The 13468-nt window shown below is 40.4% G+C and overlaps 1 non-coding gene and 1 pseudogene across 1 annotated transcript; one reads left to right on the top strand and one right to left on the bottom strand.

Annotated features, from left to right (window-relative positions):
• The first annotated feature begins 2898 nt into the window (after positions 1-2898).
• Positions 2899-3812, top strand: LOC146371106 (olfactory receptor 6N2-like; annotated as a pseudogene).
• Positions 3813-13147: 9335 nt separating this feature from the next.
• trnag-gcc (transfer RNA glycine (anticodon GCC)) lies at positions 13148-13218 on the bottom strand. The gene has a single exon. It is a non-coding gene; the product is annotated as a tRNA-Gly (tRNA).
• Positions 13219-13468: the final 250 nt, after the last annotated feature.

Here is a 13468-nt window from a genome sequence, read left to right as displayed (position 1 = left end):
ACGGAACTTATTGTTTTGGAGGAAAACACAAACACAGTGTACAGTCGAGTCTTAATAGCTTACTTACAACTGGGCTCGTCAGGCACTCTTCTTGGCTGCAGTGGTTATTATTATATTTACATGCTCCCAGCTCCCGTTTCTGCTCAAAGACAACTCGTACTTTTTCACTCTCCTTTTTCTCCCTCCTCGTGCTCACAGACACATAACGGGTATGGCAGTCCATTCTCCCTGCAGCACGGACTACACTGCCCATGAAGCTACATTCTTTAGGGCTATGCCTGTAACACTCTACCTTTTAGCTTAGCACAACAACAACAACAAAAAGGCGCTCTCTCACCCAGGAAACACACAGTCGCAGAGAGAGTGCGCGTCACCCTGTAACCACGGCAACCGTAACGCTGCCGCCTGGAAAAACAGAACGTAGCTGTCAAACAAAACCCAAACAGTCCTGACCCGTGACAATATGAAGCAGGAAAATACCGCTGTGTAATCCATTTATTTCAACAAAGTAACTGTATTCTAAATACCACTTTTAAACGGTAACTGTAACGGAATACAGTTACTCATATTTTGTATTTTAAATGCGTAACGGTGGTACATGTATTCCGTTACTCCCCAACACTGGGTACGACCAGTACTCGAGAAAGTCCGTGCCAACTATTTCAAGGTTGAACCAGAAGAGAACCACTCCACTGATGAGCAGATGATCCCCTTCAAAGGAAAGATTGGAATGAAACAGTATATCAAGAACAAGCCGCAAAAATGGGGAATCAAGGTCTTTACTCGTGCAGGTGTCACTGGACTCGTCTATGACTTTGAAGTATACACTGGAAAAGGGACTGTGACCAATGAGCGTGGACTTGGTGTTGCCGGAGAAGTTGTGCTTCGTCTCGTGTCAGAAGTTCCAAAAGATCTAAACTACAAGTGCTTCTTCGACAACTGGTTCACGTCCCCTGAACTCATTGTGGAACTGAAGAAAATGAAGAATGAAGAAAGTTCTAAGTTGCTACCATCAATTGTAACCGTCTCCGTGGATGTACCCTCAAAAGTGACAAGGAACTCTCAAAGGATGGGCGTGGTGCGTATGAAGTGGAATATGAAAAGACAAGTGGGATGTCCATCGTGAAGTGGTATGATAACAAGGCAGTTTTACTGGCATCATCCTTCATTGGCCCTGAAGCTGTTGAGAGATGCAGAAGGTGGTCGAAAGAGAAAAAGGAATATGTGGAAGTGGACAGACCCCACATTGTCAAGGTGTACAACCACAACATGGGAGGAGTAGACTTAGCAGACATGTTTGTGACTTGAACAGCAGGAAAAGAGGACGACCGTCATTGGAAGATGATCCAACATCCCATCAAGCTGCCCCACCTCCACCTCCACCTCCACTTCAGCGGATCGTTGCACCATCGGTTGACGTCAGACTCGACCGATGCAATAATTTTCCCATTCATGCTGAGAAACGTGGACGTTGCAGACTATGCAAGAATGGCTACATGCAAATGGCCTGCCTGAAGTGCAAAGTACTTCTGTGCTTTACGAAAGACAAAAACTGTTTCTTGGAGTACCACACCACAAAGTGACATGCCAACATTGCCTACTCAATGAGGATTTGAGATTTTGGATTTGGATCCCATATTGTTTTTGTTGTTGTTCTGTTACTGAAAAGCACTTTGTTACATTGTTTTGAAAAGTTGTATACAAATAAAGTTAATGTTCATATCATATTCAGTCTTCAGTGTCAATTTACCACACCGGGCCAATGTTGTAAATCCGCAACATCCCAGAACTCCTTGCATGTGAAGGTCTCACTAAAAAAAAGTCAGGATTCTATTGTACTACCCCATATGATAATTTTCCCCAAATATCAGATTTTTCCTGTAACTAAAACTTAATTTGAGCCTGAGAGGGTTAAAGAGGCCATGAGGAAATCTGCAACAACCAAATATTTGCAAAGATTAAGGCAAGTTGTAAGGAGCTGAATGAGAAGAACAATACCTGGGCAATCAACACCTGCAGAAACCTGAGAAAGAAGAGGAGCAAGGAGACGAACAATCATGGGAGGACAGATCCCTGCACAGTATGTACCACCGGCAGATAGAAGACATGGCTGACATCCAGAACTCCTATCAGTGGCTGGACTGAAAGACAAAACACCGAGGTATGAATCATGGCAGCACAGGAACAAGCTCTAAGCATAAGATCCATAAACACTTAGTTCTACCACACCGGGTAAGACCCCTGGTGCAGACTGTGCAAAGATGCCTCTGAAACACTCCAGCACATAAGAGTACAGTGCAAGATGCTAGCAGGCAGGACACACATACAGTAGAACACCATAACCAGGTGGCCAGAAGTATATCAATTAACATTTGTGCAGCATATGTCCTTGAAGTCCAGAGGTCATCACCCAAGGTAGCTGAAAATGACCAAGCTAAGTCTGGGGCTTCCTGATATAGACAGACAAACTGGTGATATCTATCCAACCAGACGCAATAGTGGTGGACAAGCAGAGGGAGATGACTGTAGTGATAGATATAGCTATATCAAGTGTTAACAACATGAGGATGAATGAACGTGATAACCTTGAGACTTGAGAAAATGTAGTGTGAAGGCAGTAGTGGTTTCCGTGGCTTTTTTGCTTTTATACTAATCCTATACTAGTTCCAGGGGTTTAAAAAAAATGGATGGGCAAACACAATGAAGTGCATAGGGCTATAAACGTCAATTCGTCAGATTCCCTGAAGTTGTTTACATGTTAGTAGAGAACTTAATGAGTCCCATAGAGGATGGAAGGTTTTCTGATAAAACAAAGCCACAAAACAGAGACAATTACTTACCTTCTTAGTTCAGTGCAGGAAATATATTACTACAGTACTTTAAAGCATTGTTTATTTAATGGATGTTGAATTAAATGTAACATTGTTAACTCTTGGTGGGTTTGCAGAATTGCACAAATACAGATATCTTTATTTTGTGGTTATATTCACATTATATATTCTGATACTCTGCTTTAATTCCACTATAGTGTACCTTATTTGGACTTGCAAAAACCTTCATGAGCCAATGTATATTTTTATTGCAGCTTTGTTAATCAACTCTGTTCTTTACAGCATGATTATCTATCCGAAGCTCTTATCTGATGTTTTGTCTGAAAAACAGACTATATCGTATCCACTCTGTCTCTTCCAAGGATTCTCATATTACACCTCAGCTGGGTCAGAGTTTTTACTGTTGGCAGCAATGGCATATGACAGGTATGTGTCTATATGCAAACCCCTGCAATATCCAGTTATTATGAATAGAATAACTATATATATCTGTGTGATTTTAGCTTGGCTTATACCTGCTTTTGAGATTTCAGTGTCATTTGTGCTGAATTCGAATGTAAAACTCTGTAGATTTACTCTAACAGGAATTTTTTGTAACAATTCATTTTACAGGCTTCAGTGTGTGCCCTCGGTTGTAATATCGATATATGGTATGGTCATGCTGATAAATGTTGCCTTTCTACCAATGCTTTTCATACTTTTTTCATATATCAGAATTCTAAGAATATCTTACAGTTGTTGCAGAGAAACAAGGAGAAAAGCTCTAAAGACATGTTTACACCACTTGCTGGTGTTAATCAACTTTTCCTGTTTTTTTTTCTTTGATATATAGTTAGACTGGAATCTGATCTATCAAACACTCTACGCTTGACATTGACGTTTCAGTCAATTTTATTCCATCCTCTTTTAAATCCAATTATATATGGACTCAAAATGAATGAAATTTTTAAACACATCAAGATGTTGTTGTGTCAGGTTTAACAACACTGGTATTACTGCACCATTATCAAATGTATGGGATTTCATTGTAATGTGAGTTAGATAAAAGAGTTTCTTATCTCTGATTTGACATGCAAGATAGAAGGAGAGAGATCAACAGTTATATAAACGTTGATCTCTGTCCTTCTACTGACAACAAGACGAAAAACATAATGGTCATAAAACAAAGATAAACAATTTCTTAAACTGTTGCTGGCAATGTTTGAAGTCTAAGCAGTTCATATGCCTGTGTTTCACATTTTTCCTTCTTTTTTGTCACAGGTTATCTTTTACTATTGTGGGTTGTAAGCGCAAAAAATAATTTTGTTAATTTAGTTAATCAATTGCTACCCCTCTCTCTCTCTCTCTCTCTCTCTCTATATATATATATATATATATATATATATATATATACAGTACTGTGCAAAAGTTTCAGGCAGGTGAGAAAAAATGCTGTAAATAAAGAATGCTCTCAAAAATGGAGGTGTTAATTATATAGTTTCATCAATCAACATGGAATTATCTTAAATCAATGTATCAGTTCTGATCCATTTTCAGATAAATGTTTTTCAACTTATTTATATTTTTTCATTTTTACTTTATTACTGATTCTTATTTGCAATATGCTACAAGTGCAACACAGATGGAATAGGTAGTAACACTTTATAACTGTTGCTTAAGGCCCTGCATCTTCATCTCTTGTCACATATTATTGTTCTCTGTGGGTTATAAACCAAACAGATGTATGTAGAAAAACAATCTTGAAAAGTACAATCCCAGTTACAAAAACTGGGGACACTGTGTAAAATGTAAAAAACAAAAACCAAACAAAACAGAATTTAATAATTTGCCATTCTCATGAACCCATATTTTACTCACAATAGAACATGAGAAACATATCAAATGTTTGTTTGCTTTAGGGCTAATACTTCATGATTGGCATTGCAAATTTCTGTTTTTTTTCCATACTGTATACAGTGTATTGTAGGTAAGTTTTGGAAGTAGAGTGTTACTCTGATGCTCAGATACAGCACTTCCTCACAAACCCTCACAGGAATGTGGCATTGATCATAAATCTGTTGTTATGGCATGCACTCTACACCCCTTCTTTAACTCTACAGGCCTGACCAGAGCGTAAGAGGTGGTTGTCATGGTAACGAGGGTGTTGCCTGCAAAAGGGCGTCTCCATATAGCGAGATGCCCAGAGAGCTGCAGAAGAAGAAACATGTGCTGGTATGAGACCTAAGGCCACTCTCAACTCATTTGACCAATCATGTTAACATTCAGTTTCTTTGATTCATAAAAGTGTATACCGCCCTGGGGCAGTGCCTTTGTCTCTGAGCCAGAGAAAGGAGATCCATGGCGCCATGTAAAACAATTAAAAATTCTAAATATTTCGATGATAAATTGTGAAAACTTAAAATTGGAGCATATTGTCTTCTCTCTCATAAAAAACCCTCAACAGTTTCTTAGTTTAGCGTTCAATTCAATTCAATTCAATTTTATTTATATAGCGCCAAATCACAACAAAAGTCGCCTCAAGGCGCTTCATAAATACAGAGAAAAACCCAACAATCATATGACCCGCTATGAGCAAGCACTTTGGCGGCAGTGGGAAGGAAAAACTCCCTTTTAACAGGAAGAAACCTCTGGCAGAACCAGGCTCAGGGAGGGGCGGCCATCTGCTGCGACCGGTTGGGGTGGGAGAAGGAAAACAACATAAAGACATGCTGTGGAAGAGAGACAGAGGTTAATAACAGATATGATTCAATGCAGAGAGGTCTATTAACACATAGTGAGTGAGAAAGGTGACTGGAAAGGAAAAACTCAATGCATCATGGGAATCCCCGGCAGCCTACGTCTATTGCAGCATAACTAAGGGAGGATTCAGGGTCACCTGGTCCAGCCCTAACTATATGCTTTAGCAAAAAGGAAAGTTTTAAGCCTAATCTTAAAAGTAGAGATAGTTTCTGTCTCCCGAATCCAAACTGGAAGCTGGTTCCACAGAAGAGGGGCCTGAAAACTGAAGGCTCTCCCTCCCATTCTACTTCTAAATACTCTAGGAACAACAAGTAGGCCTGCAGTGTGAGAGCGAAGTGCTCTAATAGGGTGATATGGTACTACAAGGTCATTAAGATAAGATGGGGCCTGATTATTTAAGACCTTGTATGTGAGGAGCAGGATTTTGAATTCAATTCTGGATTTAACAGGAAGTCAATGAAGGGAAGCCAAAACAGGAGAAATATGCTCTCTCTTTCTAGTCCCTGTCAGGACTCTTGCTGCAGCATTTTGGATTAGATTTGGATTTTTTGGACATCCTGATAATAATCAATTGCAGTAGTCCAGCCTGGAAGTAATAAATGCATGAACTAGTTTTTCAGCATCACTCTGAGACAGGATATTTCTAACTTTAGAGATGTTGCGCAAATGGAAGAAAGCAGTCTTACATATTTGTTTAATATGTGGTTGAAGGACATGTCCTGGTCAAAAATGACTCCAAGGTTCCTCACAGCATTACTGGAGGCCAAGGTAATGCCATCAAGAGTAAGAATCTGGATTACCATATTTCTAAGATTTTCAGGGCCAAGTACAATAACCTCAGTTTTATCTGAATTAAGAAGCAGAAAGTTAGCGGCCATCCAGGTCTTTATGTCTTTAAGACATTCCTGCAGTTTAACTAATTGGTGTGTGTTATCTGGCTTCACAGATAGATAGAGCTGGGTGTCATCTGCATAGCAGTGAAAATTTATACCATGTCTTCTAATGATGCTGCCTAGGGGAAGCATGTATAGTGTAAACAGAATTGGTCCTAGCACTGAACCCTCTGGAACTCCATAATTAACCTCAGTGTGTGAAGAGGACTCTCCATTTACATGTACAAATTGGAGTCTATTAGATAGATATGATACAAACCACTGCAGCACAGTACCTGTAATACCTACAGCATGTTCTAATCGCTCTAATAGGATATTATGGTCAACAGTATCGAATGCTGCACTAAGGTCTAGCAGGACAAGCACAGAGATGAGTCCACTGTCAGAGGCCATAAGAAGATCATTTGTAACCTTCACTAAAGCTGTTTCTGTGCTGTGATGAGCTCTGAAACCTGACTGAAACTCTTCAAATAAGCTATTCCTCTGCAGATGATCTGTTAGCTGTTTGACAACTACTCTTTCAAGGATGTTTGATATGAAAGGAAGGTTGGAGATTGGCCTATAATTAGCTAAGACTGCTGGGTCTAGAGATGCTTTTTGAGTAAAGGTTTAACTACAGCCAGCTTGAAGGCCTGTGGTACATAGCCGATTATTAGAGATAGGTTGATCATATTTAAGATCAAAGAATTAATTAATGACAGGACTTCTTTGAGCAGTTTTGTAGGAATGGGGTCTAAACGACACGTTGATGGTTTGGAGGAAGTAATTATGAGTTAACTCAGAAAGATCAATTGGAGAAAAAGAGTCTAACTTAACATCAATGGTACTAAGAGTAGCTGTAGATAATATTACATCTGTGGGATGATTATTGGTAATTTAATCTTTAATCTTTCTTGTTCTTATATTCTTCTGATTATGCAGTTTATCCCTGTTGATTCAGGTTTATTTTAGGGTATTTAGTTTACTTTAGCTTTTCTCATTCTGTCTTGTCCTCAGTGTCTTGTCTCCATTTTAATGTACCTCCTTGTGTCACTCTCTCGCTCTCTCGCTCTGTCTTGCTCACTTTGCCTCTCTGTGTGACCCTCATTCTCTCTCTCTTTCTCTCTCTCTCTGTCTATCGCTCTCCCTCTCTTGCGGTCTCTCTCTATTTCTCTCGCTCTGTGTCTTACTCATATCTCTGTGTTTTGTCTCTCTTACCTGTTCCCATGTTCCTCTCTTTTTGTGTTTCGTCCTTGTCTCTCTAGTCTGTCATGTTGCAGTGTTCCCTAATCCCTGTCCTAGTGTGACGTTCACATGTTCATGCTACTTGCTGTTTTATTTCGATACTCCTTGTCTCTCATTATATCTTATTTGTTCTGCTGTGTTTCCCAGCTGTCTCCACTCATCTATTCTTCCCCTTGTGTATAAATTTGACCCTTGTCCGAGTCTCTTCTCATCAGTTTTTGTGTCTCTCAGGGGCCATGTCCCTAGTATTTTCCCAGTTTAGGTTATTTGTTTGTTTGTTTGGTTGGTTGGTTGGGGGATTTTTTTGTACCTTAATGTTCAGCCTAAATAAACAGCTCGCTTTTTGCTAAGTAGTTCCTTTTCTCCCGTGTTTGGGTCTTCTCACCACCTCACACATTCTGCAGCCACAGGTCCAGACAAATTAGTTAATCTGTGCTACATAGTAGAAGTGTGCTTAAATTAAAAACAGTAAACAGAAAAAAATTCCAATTAACCAATCACATCTTCATGGATAAACCAGCTGACATATAACAGGTTTGTACTGGTTAATTGGTTAAGTCACGCCCAAGTAAATAGGTCATTAATGGTGAAGACAGAGTGAGGACACATAATCCCCACCTGTCTTAAAATAATACATGCATGACATACATAAGATTACAAAGAAAAGCATTTAATGAAAAAGAAGTCAGTGCAGTCATTAGATTAAAAAGCAAGAGGACATCATCACATGGAAAAACATTTGTGGAAAGGTCCTCATTTATCAATGGAGAACTATGAAGTGTCAGTTTGCTTCCTTGCAGCAATGGTGGGATATTGGTAAAATAGAAATTCAGCAGTTCTGTGTTCAATACACACAAGTGAGATGGTAAAATCTATATAAAAAATTAGAGACTGATGTAGTGGATCTTCAAAATTTGAGTGAGTCCACAGGAGATTGAGACCATTTTCAGGCACTCAAAAGTAAAAACGCTGTTTTGGGTGATGTGCTAGGGTTTAGAGCACAGGCCGCCCTGGTCCATTCACGTTTTCAAAATTTTGCTGAAATGGATGCTCCCTCAGAATTCTTCTTTAGTTTGGAAAAAAACAATGGACAGAATCGCCGTATTCACTGTATTCAATCTGAGGATGGGAAAGAGCTGACTGAACCCACTGAATTACAAAAAAAGGCTGCTGATTATTTTTCAAAGCTGTATGTCAGCGAGTTTAGAGAAGATTCCGTGGCTAGTGAAGAGTTTCTCAGTAACTTGCCAGAGGTCTCAGAGCAAGACAGTATCGTCTTGGAGCATGGCTCAACTCTGCAAGAACTGCAGGAGGCTTTGTCGAGTATGGAAAATGGTAAAGCTCCTGGAATAAAGTTAAAAGGTAAAAATCATACGCCTTGGAGAGAACATTTTAAGGTTGGTTTTGATGTGACACCTGTATGGGGGATGCTGTACAAGCCACCATTGACTAAGAACACAGGTGATTTACAGTGGCGAATTTTACGTGGTATCATTGCGGTTAATGCTCTTATAATGATAATAATAATGGATTGCATTTATATAGCGCTTTTCGGGACCCCTCAAAGCGCTTTACAATACCACTATTCATTCACTCTCACATTTATACACTGGTGAAGGCAAGCTACAGTTGCCTTTACCAGTTGCCTCTTGTGTCCATCATGGGGTTTCAGATAAATGTCCTTTTTGTTCAATGAGAGAAATTATTTTTCATTGTTTTGTACAGTGTTTCAGGTTAATGGATTCATTTTCAGTACTTCATGGTATTTGGAAATCCTTTGCAGAATTCTTTTTTACAAAACAGTGTTTTATTTTTGGCTTTTCATATGACAAAAGGAAGAAGAAAAAGGGACGATGTATAATTTTTTTCTTGGGTCAAGCAAAGTTGGTAATTTACTTGAGTAGAAAATATAAGATTTATAATGGACGAAATATTGATTGTGTAGAGCTCTTCAAGAGTATGTTAAGAGCAAGAGTGATGTTAGAGTATAAATATTATTTCAAAATGGATGGCCTGGATGTTTTTCAAAATCTTTGGGACTATAACTCTGAACTTTTATTTAGCAATGTGTTGGTTTGAGCAGAATTTTTGTATGATTCACTATTAAGTGAATAAATGTGTTTTTGAAAATCAATCTCTCCTGCTTGCCTGGGCGCAGCTCATTGTGGGCTCTCCCTCTTGACCCATGCACCTGCGGTGATTGCCTCCATCTGTTGCTGATCTGCTGGAGCTCCGTATGAGTGTTCGGCACGAAGCAGTCTTCGCTGGAACATTGAATCACAGCTTGAGCAAACTCTCTCTGTGTATTTTGCCTGCTGGATCTAATCGTGCTCTCTGTGTACACATTTCCCCAGAGCTGGTGATGTACCCTTCCCTGTGATCCCTGAGTGTGGCAGCATGAGTAGCGGCGGTTATTGTGCTGAAGAGGAGAGCGCGTGTGTGGATTCCCGTTTTGTAAATAAACTGTCACCTTTTGCTTGCCAGAACTCCGGCTGCAGGTGTGTCCATCGGTTAGCCATGACAGCCCATACTTAATGTCAACACAAATAAGTAGAAAAGGTTTAAAAATGATGTAGTGAACTGACAGTAGTCTCTTTTTACATAAGGTATAGCCTGTGGCTAAGGGATCAGAGGTAAGATAAAAACACATGAGAAGAAAAGTAAATTTAACAAATCAGTGATCTGTGAATTCATATTTTTCTTTTTTGTCTTTAAATTCAATAAAGCTGCTTTACACTTTTCATCTCCCAGCATTCAGCACTTCAGACACTCAACACCCCACCCAGACGACAGCCTTACCACGACCTGATGAGAAGGATGGATGACCAAAGGACAAACTGGAGAGTGGTGCTGTTTTCCAACTATGTAAGTTATCACCTCACATTGACTAAAAACTGTCTTGAAGACTAAATTCTTCCAGTAGTTGGTATAAATCATGGTTCGATGACAGCAGCACTGTAGGTTTAAGTTTATTTATAGTTTTCATGTGTGTATGTTGGATTTAAATTGTGTTTAACAACATACTGCAACTACTAACAATGAAAATCTGTTTTGTGTTAAAATGACGACTTTCTTGTGTTATTGCTTTGCAGGGCAGTGTCTTTAGCAATCCTGGAACAGCTGAGAGTGGACAGAGCTGCACAGAGGACCAAAGAGCCACTCTCAGCACTTTATATTTGACCGGCCCCAGCACCACCCCTCTTCACCCAACGTGAGGAGGGTCCTGACCCCGCCTGCACAGAGGGAGTTGTGGACATCTGTGTCAGTGAGTTTAGGAACCTCCTCACACACACACGGATGTACACTGTCACTAGAAGATGTCTCCATTGCATCAGCAGGATGTAAGCATTTATACAATACTGCAGTTTGTGATATTTCATACATGTTTTTATCTCTTCATTTAAAACTAGGAGATATAAAATAAACCAATTTTCACAATATTTTCTGTGTATTTCTTTTACAAAAAGTTATTTGGAGCATCATTGCAACCTGTCAGATTTTTATTGAGGATTTAGAAAGTTGTTGGTGGCTTGAGTGTGTATAGCGGGGAGTTGTTTTTGTCACACGGTGAAAGTGACCTGATGGGGAGCAAAAAGACAAACTGAACAATTTGGTCTTGCTCGAGCTACTGATGAATCTTTATCAATGATTGTTAAGTTTTCCAACCACATTTTATCCCGATGGTCCAAGGCTTACATCTTTATGGTCACCAACGTACTTCTGTAATTAATCAGTAACCAATTTATTACTTTAATTTACACTGGGGGCATTAATGAACATAAATCAGATTTAACCAGATTATGTGTTTAGGTCAAGAGACACAGACTATCTTTAAGAGGCTCTTCTTGAATGTCCAATCACAATGTTTGTGTTTGTCTGCAGCATCACTGCAGCAGAGTGGGTATAACACAAGGCCACAGTCATGTGGTACTAAGTGAATAAAATACCCTTAAACAAAGTAAGAGGGATGTGGCTGAGGTTATCAGGATGACTGCTCCATAGATTTCCTCCCTGATGCTCTTTTGCCTTACAGATATCAGTACAATTTTTAAACCCAAATAGGTCACTTAAAGTATCTTAACCTCCTAAGACCAGAAATCTCTCATGGCATGCATTTTTAATTTCTTTGCTATTTGGGCTGATTGGGACCTGATGAATGTAAAAACAAAGAATTACCCGATTTGTTTTTTTTTTGTTTGTTTTTTTGCCTGATTTTTTTTCTGAGAAAAATTAGATCCAGATATGAGGGCATTCATTTTAAATTTCGATATAACAGTGGCACTATACTGTTCTCGTAAGTGGATATCAAGCCCTTGTAGAGCATAACTTTGTATTTTGGTCTAGACAACCCAAAAATGTGATGTCCACATATGTGGACGCCAGGTCCTAAGAGGTTAAAATAACATTTGGGTGAGCGAATGGAGTCTTTCAGGCCCAAGTCAGTGAGATCCTTCTTAACTACGTGAGGTCAGTTAAAAGCAGACTCAGTCAAAGTGGTTGAATGTCACGTCACACACAGAGCTTGCAAGCAGCAATCACTGATACATGCAATTGGTGGTCACTCATAAGCTATGTCACACAAACGCCCTGCGATCGCTCATTCGACACATCCCAGGCATATCCTGCGATTGGTGATTGCTCATTAGATGTCACACACAAACCCTTCGATCTGCAAACGCTGATAAGCGACGTCATAGACATGTCTGCTATTGGTGACATGTCAAAACGTGCCTCGTGTGAGGGCTCGAATGACCTTCAAATCATGAGACTGACGTGCTGCCTACTGCACCAATGAGACTGAGCAACAGTGGACGATTCCTCGAAAGCCGCACTGAAAAGAAATTGACCTTGGGCAAACAAAGGCCCAAGGTCAATTTCCCAGGTATTTACCCCCTGGACGGGTCTTGAAAGTGATGAGTGCCACAGGAGATCCTAAAAATGGCTGGATGCATTCTGTCACATACTGTCCAAATGCAGTGCTGAGTCTTGTCCTGTTGAGGTGGCTCTCCTGGGTAGGGCCATGCGGTTGTTTAGGTAAAACTTTCCAAAGATCCGACCCTGCATGCTGTGCATGCCTTGGCCTCTGTGATGATAAAGACCTGCCTTTCACACCCCGGCTTAAGTGTTGACTAATATGAATAACAGTGGGTCAACAACTCTCAAGAGGACAACCCCATCAGGAATTAAACACCTGACAGTCTCCATTAATCGCTGTAGGCCTGAAGACGCCTCTTGGGTGAGGATTGAAAAGTTGTCACAAACCACAAAAGGCATCCAGTCGCCTTCTTTGCACGTCTACCGTGACTGAGAGCCTACATGGACATCTGATCTCGATAACCCATCTCCAAATTCAGGGATGCTGCTAGCTGCACCCACAAGCAAGAGCCCATCATGTGATCTTGGCAGCAACCGTCAACAGTTAAGTTAATGTTTCTCAAGGCCCCACACATAATGGCACTGTGCATCGGCCGGGAATTGAACCCAGGCTTCCCGCGTGGCAGGTGAGAATTCTACCACTGAACCACCAATGCTCACACGTGTCCCACTTTTACCACCAAATTCGAGGCACTACCCAAGCGCTCCTGTGGAGGGGCAACGGTGAATGTGGCAATACAGCCAGAAACAAGCAGTGGTCACTCATCAAGACTTCGCGGTCTCAGCTCCCTGGTGGTCTAGTTGTCAGGATTCGGTGCGCTCACCGCTGGTCGCCGCAAAATGATGGATGATTCTTTGAAGCCGTCAACAAATGAAGCAGAGTTGCCAGGTCTTCAAGCCCAGGAT

This window comes from Perissodus microlepis, chromosome 16 (assembly GCF_051167445.1).
Source record: "Perissodus microlepis isolate ML-2025 ecotype Zambia chromosome 16, ASM5116744v1, whole genome shotgun sequence".
Lineage (NCBI taxonomy): Eukaryota > Metazoa > Chordata > Actinopteri > Cichliformes > Cichlidae > Perissodus > Perissodus microlepis.
Note: the sequence above shows the minus strand (reverse complement) of the source record. Positions and strands in the feature narration are given on the sequence as shown.